Source organism: Meles meles, chromosome 1 (genome assembly GCF_922984935.1).
Source record: "Meles meles chromosome 1, mMelMel3.1 paternal haplotype, whole genome shotgun sequence".
NCBI lineage: Eukaryota > Metazoa > Chordata > Mammalia > Carnivora > Mustelidae > Meles > Meles meles.
The window spans coordinates 196,199,599-196,212,596 of NC_060066.1; the positions used below are offsets into that span (position 1 = coordinate 196,199,599).

At 44.6% G+C, this 12,998-nt stretch overlaps 1 protein-coding gene across 2 annotated transcripts in view; it reads left to right on the forward strand.

Annotated features, from left to right (window-relative positions):
- The window catches only part of EYA3 (EYA transcriptional coactivator and phosphatase 3), a 131,758-nt gene continuing 118,760 nt past the window's right edge, over positions 1-12,998 (forward strand). For both annotated transcript variants that reach the window (XM_046000668.1, XM_045999862.1), the window contains exon 1: positions 1-248. The gene's annotated coding sequence lies outside the window, so the exon portion shown is untranslated. The remainder of the gene's footprint in view (positions 249-12,998) is intronic.

Below are 12,998 nucleotides of genomic sequence, written 5' to 3' on the forward strand. Positions count from 1 at the left end.
AGTGAAATTATAGAGTCACAGATTTGATTTGGCATCTGCTACCAATGGCTTTGCCCAAAGTGGGGCCAATGAGCCCTGCCATTAGCCATGTGTGGACATATCTTGGGGTATAAAAGGGCAGAGTTACAGACAAAAAAAGTGCCCAGGATGCCCCCCAGGCAACGTAATACATTTTGGGGAAGAAACAGCTGCAGGAGAAGGAGATGGAGAACAAACAAGCTGGGGAAGATGGGACACCCAGTCAGCAGGTGAGTGTTCTGGATGTTTCTTTGGCTTCATTCTGCTGTGGATTCCTGACTCCTACTTCTTGATGATCCCCAGTTCCTGGCCTATGGGCTTTGCAGGTTCAACTTTTTCTAACCATATCTCCCTCCCCCTTTACCAGCTGGTTAGTCCTGCATGAAGAAAAGGTCATTGGCTCCTGCCATTCTTTCCCTTTCCAGCCTGGAGTCACTCCTTTGAGCTCTTGAGCCCACTCTGAAAGGACTCTACTTAAAGGTGCAGTCTGGTCTGGGCACTCCATGCCTTCATCTAGTCTCCTCTTAGCGAGGCAGGGTGATGGAAGGGTTAAAAGCAAGAGCTGAAGCCAGACTGTCTGGGTTTAAACACTAGTGGCGCCCCCTGCCGCCCCTCCCCCACGTTATGAACCAGATAACTAGGGCAAGCTATCTAATCTCCCTGGGTCTCAGTTTCCTCTTCTGTAAAATGGGGATGAAAATAATAACACCTAACTCATAGCATTGTAGGGAGGATTAAACCGAGTGAATGTCTGTAAAGCCAGGGACACTAAATGAACCACAGTGAGTTAGGTGGACAGTTCTGTACAACAAGGGTCACCCCACCCAAAATGCCATCAGAACTAGTTGAGAAACACTGGCTGAGAGCATGAAGCACAAATGCCTAAATTGAGTCACTGACTTACCACTTAGGTTTCATGATCTTAGACACTTACTGAACCTTTCTGTGCCTCAGTTTTCTTATCTGGCAATGAAATGAGCTGTGAAATAAGAACAATGATAGCTTCCCTCATAGGGGGTTGCCTTGAAACTTACATGAGTTAAAATATACAAAGCTTTGGGGCACTTGGGTGGCTCAGTCGGTTAAACCTCCAACTCTTGATTTCTGCTCAGGTCATGATCTCGGGGTCATGAGATGGAGCCCTGTATCTGGCCTTGTGTTCAATACGGAGTCTGCTCTCCCTCTCCCTCTGCCCGTCCCCCTGTGCATGCATGCCCGTGCTTGTGTATGTGTTTTCTCTCAAATAAATAAACAGAACTTTAAAAAAATGTATACAAAGCTTTTAGGGCAAGACCTGGCACACAATAGCCAAACATTTTGGCCAGTGTTACTATTTTCTGTTCCCCTTATCTGATGTTGTAGGCATAACAGGAGGCAGGATACCATATATCATAAGCATTTTTCCCATATCAGGAAACAAATCTTCTTTGACTGTTTCCTTTGAAATTTCTCCAGAAGAAAAGTTTTCCTTGGAAAACTTAATTCCTATATGTGTGACTCATAAGAGAAAACACTTTCCTTAAGGCAGGGAAAATGAAACCGGTCGTGTCCTAGCTAGTGGTGAATTAAACCAGCTTGAAGAGCCAAGGTGACTTAGGGATTGATACGCTGCAAATAAAAGAAACTATCGTGCACATGAGCCTAAGCAAGAAAAACACACTGGAGAAGGGAAAGGGGGGGAAATCTGGATGAGCTCACAGACAGGAAGTAGACAGGTCTCATGAGGAACTAGAACCAGGAACTAGAAACTTCAAAATAGACCCAGACTCCACACTCGCTCACCACTCCCTCTGCACTGCCCTCCTCTGAGCCATCACCATCTCTTGGCTGGATCGTTGCGACATTTTCTCTGATTTTCCCCTGGTTCCCCACCAACCCGTTCTTCATACAGCAGCCAGAGTGTTTTTTTTTTTTAAGATTTATTTTTTGGGGTGCCTGGGTGGCTCGGGGCATTGGACATCCAACTCGTGATTTTGGCCTGAGGTCATGATCTCAGGGACGTAAGATCCACCCCCACATAGGGCCACGTTCAGTGTGGAGTCAGCTTAAGATTCTCTCTCCCTCTTCCTCCACCCCCACCTTCCCATGCTGGCACACTCTTGCATGCATGTGCGCTCTCTCTCTAAAATAAATAATCTTTTTTTAGAAGATTGATTTATTTATTTGAGAGAGAGCATGAGTGAGCATGGGGGTGGGGCAGGAGGAGAGGGAGAGAATTTTCAAGCAGACTCCCCACCTAGTTTGGAGCCAGATGTGGGGCTTGATTCCATGACCCATGAGATCATGAGCTGAGCCGACACCAAGAGTTGGATGCCCAACTGACTGAGCCACCTGGCACCCCAGTCTTTTAAAGATGTAGTGATATTGTGTTTCTCTGCTCAAAACTTTTCAGTGGTTCTCCATCATACCCGAGGGCAGGAATGTGTCCCTCTTGTTCACTGCTGTATCCATGGGTATGGAACACAGTAGATGCTCAATAAATTTGTTAAATGACAGAATGGAAATGCACCAGGATTCAAGGCAGAACCACTCTCTCCTCCCTCTGAGGCTAATAATTTCTTATCATTCTTTGTGGCTCTATCCCTTGGCTCCTTCCTGTCTTCTTGGCACACCCATTCATGTGGCACAAAATGGCTGTCCTAGCCTGAAACTGTGTCACCTCTCAGCTCCAGCACCACCTGCTAACACATACCAGGGTCCTAATTCCAAATGTCCAGGAAAAAGATGTTTTGGTTCAGGTGAAGGGTCTGCCCCTATCCATTTGGTCTTGGCTGGGAAGCCCACATGTATGGAAAAGGCATTTTCAGAGAGGAGAAGCCTGGGCTGGCTGACCAGCCCCAAAAATTGCTGAGCAGGGGTGGGGAATCCTCAGTTCTCAGGGAGTCCAGTACTAGGTTTGGGTGGGCAGTTTAACCTCATAGAGAAGATCCCAAATAGAATCCAGGATATGAAATGGATATAATCAACGAACTACTATTTTTATATTGAACTACTGAACAATGTGCCAGGCACAGTTCCAAGAATTGGATAGGAATCCATCCAATCTTCCCAACAATGTTATGAACCAGGTCCTCTTATTCCCATTGAACAGATGGGGAAGCAGAGGCACAGAAAGATTGTGGTGTCAGAGCCAGAATTCTAACCGAACATTAGAACAGAATTCTAACCTGCACCTGTTCCTTAATTACCTAAACAAGATAAGGATATAATTCCCTTCATATACCAAGGAAAATGAGGCTCAGAGAGATAAAGCAGAACAAAGTACCAGGGTCACCTGGCTACAAACTAGCAAAGCCTTGATGGCAGTCATTCAGCAACTTGCTCCATCACCTAGCCCACCACAGGTGTTTAAAAAATAGCTTTGTTGAGATCTATTTCACATACCATCCATTTCACCTGCTTCAAGTGTACAGTTCCATGGTTTCTAGTATAGTCATGGATACGTACATCCAACACCACAGTCAACTTGCCAACTATAATTTTATGGATTCCCCCATCCCAAAGAGGGAAGTGAATAGCCAACAGGCGTATAGAGAGTAGTTGCAGAATGCAGGCCACTGCCTCAACCACTGTGAGAATGATTCTGGAAACCCCCATGGGAATAACTGTGTTTCAGAAAGATGACGGCTTGTCGTGGTGCAATGGCACGGGGCAGAGCTGGGAGGAGGCAGGAAGATGAAGCCCCCACCCCATGGAGACAGTGATGGTCCAAAGCTGAAACTCTGGCCTTTGGGACCTCCCCCGCCTATCCAGACAATCTCTTTTCTTGCCTCTCTCCTTTACTCTTTGGACAAACACCTGTAGTCCTTCAAGACTCAGTACAGTTATCTCCTCCTCCAGAAAGGCTTTCCTGATTCATGCTCCCTGGTTGGGCTAAGTGCTCTGCCATGGTGCCTGCTGGGCATCTTTTCTTCACAATAGTTTAGCTCCTCTCCGTCTTGACTCTACCTCTGAGCAGTCCCCTCAGTGCTAAGTGCCTGGACATTTTTTTTTTTAAGATTTTATTTATTTATTTGACGGAGAGACAGAAAGCACAAGCAGGGGGAGCAGCAGGTAGAGGGAGAGGGAGAAGCAAGCTCCCCGCAGAGCAGGGAGCCTGATGTGGGGCTCAATCTCAGGACCCTGAGATCACCACCAAGCCAAAGGCAGACGCCCAACTGACCGAGTCATCCAGGTGTCCCATAAGTGCATGGACCTTTGGAACTAAAAAGACATAGATTTAAATCCAGGGTCTGTCATGTCCTAGCTCTGTGACTTTTTTTTAAAAAAAGCGAACTCTCGCCCACAATGTGGGGCTCAAATACATGACCCAAGATCAACTGCCATGCTCCTGGGGAATCTGAGTGACTCAACCAGTTGTGTGTCTGACTTCGGCTCAGGTCACAGTCTCAGGGTCCTGGGATCAAGCCCTGCATTGGGCTCCCGGCTCAGCAGAGAGTCTGCTTGTCGTATTCCTTCTGTCTCTCCCCTTGCTTATGTGATCTCTCTTTCTCTCTGTCTCTCAAATAAATAAATAAAATCTTAAAAAAAAAACCAAAAACAAAAAGAGTGACATGCTCCACTGACTGGGCCACCTTCTGGTCTCCAACCGTCTCCCCCAAATTCCTGTGACGTTGGCAAGGGATAGCATGGCTGTGGGGAGACGACCTCTGGGTGGCCCAAGGAACGGTGTTTCTCACAGTTACTCTTGTTCTTCTGTGCTATATTTTTCTCGCAGCCCCTCTCAGGCACTTCTGGACACTCCCTGAGTCTCTCGTGCATCTGAGTGTCACTAGCACTCAGCAGATTTCACTGAGGTTTGGGCGAAGCAGGACAAGTCTACCATCATATGGGCACCAATTTGAAATGATCTAGAAGACATCGCTGTCCTAAAATTTCATTGGCCATTACTGCCAAGAGGAATTTCTTTCTGCCTGTATCCCTCTTTGAGAATCAGCTCCCTCCTATCTCCTCTGGCCTCTCCCTGGCGCCATTCCAGTTCCCAGCCGTCTACTCCGAAACCTCTCACACTCCACAAAGGATTTTCTTCTCTGGACCAGACCCCAAGCTAAAGGTCAGGCTGAAGCTGGCCCACTGAACACTCATTAACATGCCCTTCATAACAAAGGACCAAGTACACTTGAAAATCACAGTGTTTTGCGGTGCCTGGGTGGCTCAGTAGGCTAAGCCACTGCCTTTGCCTCAGGTCATGATCCCAGGGTCCTGGGATCGAGCCCCACATTGGGCTCCACGTTCAGCGGAGAGCCTGCTTCCCCCTCTCCCTCTGCTGCTCCTCCTCCTTGTGTGCACACACTCTCTCTCTCTCCCCGCCTCTGTCAAATAAATAAATAAAATCTTTTAAAAATATATTACAGAGTTTTTTTTCCCCCTAACAAAATTAAATTCTTACATTGGGGTCCCTTTCCCACCTGTTTTGGGGAAGCTCAAGAGAATATTATAAGACATAATTCTCCTGTCTCTAACAAACTTCCAGGAACTGTGGGAATCCCCCCACCTCACCAACTTGCCCCTGTAAATACATATTGCTAATAACAATTTTATTTGAGAAATAATTCACATATCACAAAACTTACCATTTTAAAGCACACAACTCAGTGGTTTTTAGGATATTCACTCACAAGCTTGTGCAACCATTGCTGCTGTCTAATTTCGGAACATTTTCATTATCCCCAAAAGAAAGTTGGTACCCTTAGTAGTCACTTCCTATTTCTTCCTCCCCCCGCTCCTAGCAGCCACTTTATAACTGATCTTAAGGGCAAACACTTAGTCTTTGACTATTAAGTATGATGTTAGCTGTGGGTTTTCTATAGATCCCCTTCATGAGTGTTCCCTTCTAGAGGGTTCCCTTCTACTCTTACTTTGTTGAGGGCTTTTATCATGAAAGGGGGTTGGATTCTGTCAGAAACTTTTTATGCACCTACAGGCATACCTTGGAGATACTGTGGTTTTGGTTCCAGACCATTGCAATAAAGCAAATATCGCAATAAAGTGAGTCAAATGAATTTTGGAGTTTCCCGGGGCGTGTTACAGTTATGTTCATGCTATACTGTAAGCTATTACGTGTGTGATAGTGTTATGTCTAAAAAAAGTACAGACCTCAATCAAAAAAATATTTTGTTGTGAAAAGACGCTAACCATCATCTGAGTTTTCAGTAAGTCATAATTTATTTATGTTACAAATATAGTAAAAGGGACAAAGTTTGAACTATTGAGAGAATTACCAGAATGTGGCACAGAGACATGAATGAGCAAATGCTGTTGGAAAAAAATGGTGTCGACAGACTTGCTTGACATGGGGTTGCCACAAACCTGCAATTTATTCAAGAAATGCAATAAAGCAAAGAGTAATAAAACAGATTAAGCCTGATTTGAGACAATCATATTTTTGACTTTTATCCTATTAATATGGCATATTCTATTGAGTGCTCTGTAAATATTATTGTGATTTTTTAACACATTTTAGGTTCATCTTGGTTTAGGAGGTCAGATGGGACTCATTTTAAAGGAAATTTGATAGATGACATTACAACTGTAGGCTTGGTTACTTAAGTTAACAGATTTTTTTTCCTTTTACAAAGTTTTCCTGAAGGAGAAAATTCATTATAAACATATAAAATATGATGCAAAATGAGATGCTCAGGCTTTTTAGGAACTATCTTTAGTTCTTTAGTGTCAGTCCCTCTGGGACTGAGAAAAACTATAGCATGCATGATGATGAGTTGTCTTGATTGGTGCCCTAATTGGTCAAATGGGCCTCACTGTAAAGTCTAAAGCCTCCTCAGGGATCCAAGAAGTCACCAAGGCAGGGGGGAAATTGATCAGTGGCCTCTCAGAGGCAGGAGTCTCCTTGTTTTATTTTATTTTATTTTATTTTATTTTATTTTACCTTATTTTATTTTATTTTTTAGGAGTCTCCTCTGTTGGAAGGAAAATAGAATGAGGTTTGAACAAAAATAATGGTCCACAGGAGTCCACTTTCTCCCTCCTATTATTATTATTATTATTACTATTATCATTATTATTTAATTCTCTCTTCTGGAACTTTCTGCCTCAAGAGGAGAAGTGGCTGTAGAAAATCTCACTCCAGATGGAGTTGTGCATTCAGCTTGGCCAATTACCACTTTGAGGACATCTGTTTTTGTATGTCCACCGTTCTTTCCTTTGGGGAACTTCCATCCACCCCATGTGATGCTCGCAGGGCTGCCAATCACAGGCCTCCACCTCCCTGACCACAGATGTGACTCAATTCTACGTCAACTAGAGTTTCTCAGGGTTTCGGAAGCTTGAGTGGAGGGAGACATGTGGGGATGAAAGGTAGTTGGAGGTGAGTCATTTGATGTGTTTACTCTAAAGCACTGGTTCTCATATGTGGTCCCTGGACCAACAGCATCAGCTTCTGGGAACTTGTCAGAAATACAAGTTCCCGGGGCCCTATACCACACCTAACTGAATTAGAAATTCTCTGGTAGGCCCCAGTGATCATCTGTATTGTTTTGCTTTGTTTTTTTCTTTTTTTTAAATATTTTATTTATTTATTTGACACACAGAGAGAGAGAGATCACAAGTAGAGCAGCAGACAGAAAGAGAGGGGGAAGCAGGCTCCCTGCGGAGCAGAGAGCCCGATGCGAGGCTCGATCCCAGGACCCTGAGACCATGACCTGAGCCGAAGGCAGCAGCTTAACCCACTGAGCCACCCAGGCACCCCTTGCTTTGTTTTTTTCTAAGTGTATTGATTTTTTTTTTTGTAATCTCTATACCTAATGTGGGGCTCAGGTTTATGACCCCAAAATCCAGAGCTGCAAACTTTTCCAACTGAGTCAACAAGGTGCCCCAGTAATCTGTGTTTTAACAAGCCCTCTGGATGATTTTGTCCTAGAGAATCTGGAAATTTCTGCTAGTGGGATTCCCAGAGCTTAGCTGGATCTTGACGGCAACATCTTGGGGTGAGAGTTACTTTGTTACTACAAGAAGGAAATCATGGATAATGGTGGACGAATAGCAATTTTTTTTTCACATTTTATAACCCTGAGTCGTATATTCCAGTGTTGAAGGCTCCAGTGCCTTCAGGGAAGAGCAGATGATGAACTGAACAAAGCCATCTGAGTGGGAGACTGGGAGTAAGGTGACCGGGACTGGGACAAAGGTGGGCAAGACCATGTCCTATCTAAAGGGGGCTGGTTACCTACCCAATATCCTTTCTCTCTATTTTGCTAACGGACCTACCTCCAAGTTTGTTTGGGTGATTGTGTAACTTGGGGATCATGATTTTCTAAGCTAATCATGAAGTTGCTGTTTCTAGTGTCCCCAGCCTCCCAAGCTGGGAGTGTCCATGTGACTCAGCCAATGAGAGGGTTACAGAAATCTAGCAGGGGACTTCTGGGAAAGCTCTTGGTTTCCTAGTAAAGAGTTAGCCATGACTGGAGCCTCCCCTTACTTGTTCTTCCTGCTTTGAATGTGGGCGTGCTGCCTGGAGCTGGGCAGCCATCGTATGACTGCCAGGGTAGGGCAAGCATGAAGGGAAATGTCAGAACTACAGTGAGACAGAGCCTGAGAGAACAACGCTAGAGGCTGCCTGCTTCCAGACCTTCTGTTACATGGGAAAAACCATAACCAAAAACACCTGTTTGTTGAAGCAGTTTAAACTTATCCCATTGTATTTTTTATAAATAAATATTTTTTTTGAACGTTTAAAAAAAAACTGGTTTATCTTCATAAGTTCATGGTCATTTGAAACTGAGTAAATCCTTCCAGACTTTTCTATGTGCATATTTACTTTGTAAAGGTATAAAATACACTTCTTTGCAGAAACCTGCTTTCCAGATGTACAATAAATGATGTGCAGTATTGTACAATATTAAAATAATGTGTAATATTATAAGCATCCTTCCCTGACATGTACTATTACTTAACACTTTTCATTTTAATGACTGAAGAATGTCCGTTGTATGACTGTAGCATAATGCCTTTACGCAGTTTTTTTTTAATTACAGTTTGTTTGTTTTTTTAATAATTGGACTGTCAAGTAGTTTACGGGTTTTTTGTTTTGTTTTGTTTTTTTGAGGGGGAGGGGGAGGTTTGCTCTTATAAACAATTCCAGAGAACATCCTTGAAACTAACTTGTAAACTTCTGAACTTATCCTTGTAATTACATTTCTGATTATTTCCTTAACTTCTTAGAAATGAAATGACTAAATCAAAATGTAATAAATAGCATGCTCTCTTAAGTAAAATGATACACGTGCCTTTGGTTCTGTTTCTGCTACTGTGAATAACCAGCCACTCATTTATTCATTATCCATTCACGTAAGAAGCCCAAGAGATGGTGTTAGGCGCCAAGTGGCACTAAATGGTGAGTCAAATAAGGTCCCTGTCTTCAAGGAGCTCATGATGGAATGGCAGAGACAGACAGGACAACAGGCATGACAAGATGGAGTAGAAGGAGTGACAATTGTGGTAGGCAGCTTCTCACAGGCTTCCAAATGTTCCCCATCTCCTGGTGTTCGTGCCCTTGTATAATTTCCTGCCTGTGGGTATGGGCTGGACCCAGTGAGTTGCTTCTAGTGGGTGAAATGTGACAAAAGTGATGAATGTCACTTCTGTGATTAGGTTAAGAAGGACTGTGATGTCCACAGAGAGTGCTGGCATGCTCTCTTAGACTTCTCATGAGCTCACTCTGACAAAGCCAGTTGCCGGACTTGCTTGACAGAGAGGACTATGTGGCAAGGAACTGAGGGAGGCCTCTGGCCAGCAGTTCTTGAGGAACTGAGGCCTCCGTCCAGCAGCCTGTGAGGAACCGAATCCTGCCAACAGTCCCGTGGGCTAGGAAACAGATCTTTTCTAGTTGAGCCTCAAGATGACCAAAGACTCAGCTAAACCGTGCCTGACTGCTTGATCCAAAGAAACTGTGAGATGAGGAATGTGTGTGGTTTTAAACCAGTACATTTGGGGGAAATGTGTTATGCAGCAATGGATAGCTCATACACGAGGGGAGTGGCACAAACAAGCACAGCATGTGACAGGTGTACCATGAGTGTGGGGCACCAACCCCCTGTCACAGGAGGGGCTATGTCTAGGAGGATGTTGAGAAGAGAGCAGGCTTGCATTTCAATAGGTAAGCTAAGAAAGCATCAGTTTGGGGAAGAAGGGAGGGAGGGCATTTCCAGGCCAAGTCTGCAGAACAGTGGAACTTTGTGTCCATTTCCCACACCTGTTACCAGCTCACTTGTCACAACCTTGAGGAGAGGCAGTTTTTAAAATTTTAATTCCAGTACAGTTCATACAGTGTTGCACATGTACGACACAGTGATTCAACAACTCTATACATTACTCAGTGCTCATCACGGTAAGTGTCCTCTTAGTCCCCACCACCTATTTCATCCATCCCTCCACCCACCTCCCCTCTGGTAGCCATCGGTTTGTTTGATTAGTGGTGAATATACTGTGGAATCACCAGAGCTTAAGTTTCAAGGGCACCTCACCTGCTCAGAACCCTTCCAAAGCCCAGGAAGGAACCAGGTAGTTTTGTATTAATAGTTTTGTATTCTTTTTCTTAAAGAGGTCTCATGACTTCTGGCCTCTGTCTCAATGGATCTGCCAAGACCTTTTCACTGTCCCTCACTTGGCCCTCTATCTACAGCGTAGACTCACTAGCTTATATTTTTTTTTATTTTATTTGGCTCTGTTTCTTTGAAAATTGATTCTTAGCAGCCTAACCTTCCCATCCTGCCTTCACTTCCTTAATCTAAGGACCCTATTCTTGAACTCTTTTAATCATCTTGACTACTGCTTTTGACATTTCTAAGAGTTTTCCTTTTCGGTAGTGGTGTCCAGAACGGATGTGTTTTTCTAAGTAGCAAATCTGGCCCCTGACCAAATGGCATCTGAGCAGGGCCACTTCGGTGGAGCTGACTAAACTCCAGGGAGAGACTCTCTGCCTTGTTTGCTCCCTGCCCCTCCTAACTTCAGAATGGCAAAGGTTTGGAGAACTAAAAGAGGGAGTAACTAAAAAGAAGGTAGAAGGGTCAACAGGACAGGGAGAGCTTTGCTCTTTCCTTAGGGGTAGAAACTCCCTGTTGGGAGGCTGAAGGCCATATTTCAAGATGGTGATGGTTTCCCAGAGGGAAGGAAACTGACACCACCCATGCCCACTCTGTGTCGGGAACCTGGGCTTTCCCGTCATTATCTCATGGAATTCTCACTACATTTCTTCAGGTTAAAATCAAGACTCCCCATTGTTTAGCCAAAGAAACTGAGGATCAGAGGTGAGAGGCAGTGAGCATGCAGGTCCAGGCCCAGCTGACTCGAGAGCCCATGACTTTGTCCCACCTCAGGATGCCCCATTCTTTACCGGTTCTCTGAGGTGGCACATCACCTACACTAAAGTTCTAGATGAAAACTGGTGAGCTTTGCAACAAACTTCCACCTGGAAATAACTTTTATAAATGAAAACTTCAGGTAGGCTAAAGTCTTGTTTCTGGAAAATATGTCTAAAGGAAGAAGACCCACCAGTGTGCTGAGAGCCGTCCTAGGTTGGGATTCATTTCTAGAGAGAGGGGGAAAAAAATGATGAGAGAAGGCAGGAGATCTAAGCCCCAATCTAGAAAATTGGGATTGAGAGGCATGGGGCTAATGAGGAAAGCCATGAAAATAACAAGCCCTATTTAGCAAGTTCTTACAAAGGACCAGAACGCTTTCTATAGTCAGTGCGTCTTAATCTCACAAGGTAGGGTTAGCGTCCCTACTTTAAGTTGGGAGCCTGAAGATGAAGAAATTTACACACAGGGAGTCAGTAGTGATGCAGGACTTGAACCTAAGTGTGTCTGGCTCCAAAGCCATTGCTTTTAAATTGGGCTTTACTACTTCCAGGAGAATCGGGGTGGGAGAAATCTAGTTCTTGTGAATGAAGTTAACATGGCAGAGTGGGGGTGAGTAAGTGCCATAAATTGAGAGGGTGGGTATTGGGGTGGCTAGGGTGCCCCCAGACCCGGTGTTCTGGGGCAGCCGAGGGGACTCAGGAGACTCTTGGCAGCCAGCAGCTTGAGCACTGTGGAAGAAGCTCTTGGGATAAGAGTGAGTGGAGAGAAGCAGAGTCAGTATCCACTGACTTCTCTCCCGATTGGCTCAGGAATTTGATGGGTAGGGACTTAGGCCTCAGGGATGCTGCTATGAGGCTGGACCTGGAAACTGGAGCTCGCTGGCCCTCCAGGTGCTTCCGCCCCAGAGCACTGGAGCCTCACACCGGTGTTGGGATCCTGCCCCTTTTTTGGGACTTTAGCTTAGTGATTTAACAATCTTAAACATCAGTTTTCTGTGAAGTGGGGATAACCAGAGTACAGATAGTCAAACAGTAAATGATAATTGAGTCACTGGGAGAATTCAGTGAAGTAATGGGAATGAAGGACTAACCCAGTGCCTGGGATCCTGGTAAATGGCAGCCATATTACTGTGAGATCCCATCCTCCATGGAGCAGGTGAGGCTTTTTCTACTTTCCACTTATTTTCACTCTCAATTCCTACTTTGGTAGGTGAGACTGTAGTTCGATGAGGGAATAAATTTAATGCCTCTTTCCTTTTTCCTTTGTTCACACTCTGAAAGAATTTCATTGGTTTTATGGTGCACAGTTCATTTCACAATTGTGATTTGTCTCTTACCTGGAAGTTTTTTGTTGTTGTTGTTTTGTTTTGTTGAGACAGAGAGAGAGAGAGAGAACACAAGCAGGGAGGAGGGTCAGAGAGAGAGGGAGAAGCAGACTCTCTGCTGAGTAGGGAGCCCAATGTGGGGCTCAAACCCAGGACCCTGAGATCACGACCTGAGCTGAAGGCAGATGCCCAACATACTGAGCCACCCAGGCACCCATTGCCTGGAAGATCTTTAACTGTCATATAAAAGCAAGAGATTTTTTATGCTAGGAATTTTCTCTATACAATATTTCTTTAAAAAAATTAATTTTAAGTGATCTCTACACCCAACATGAGTCTCG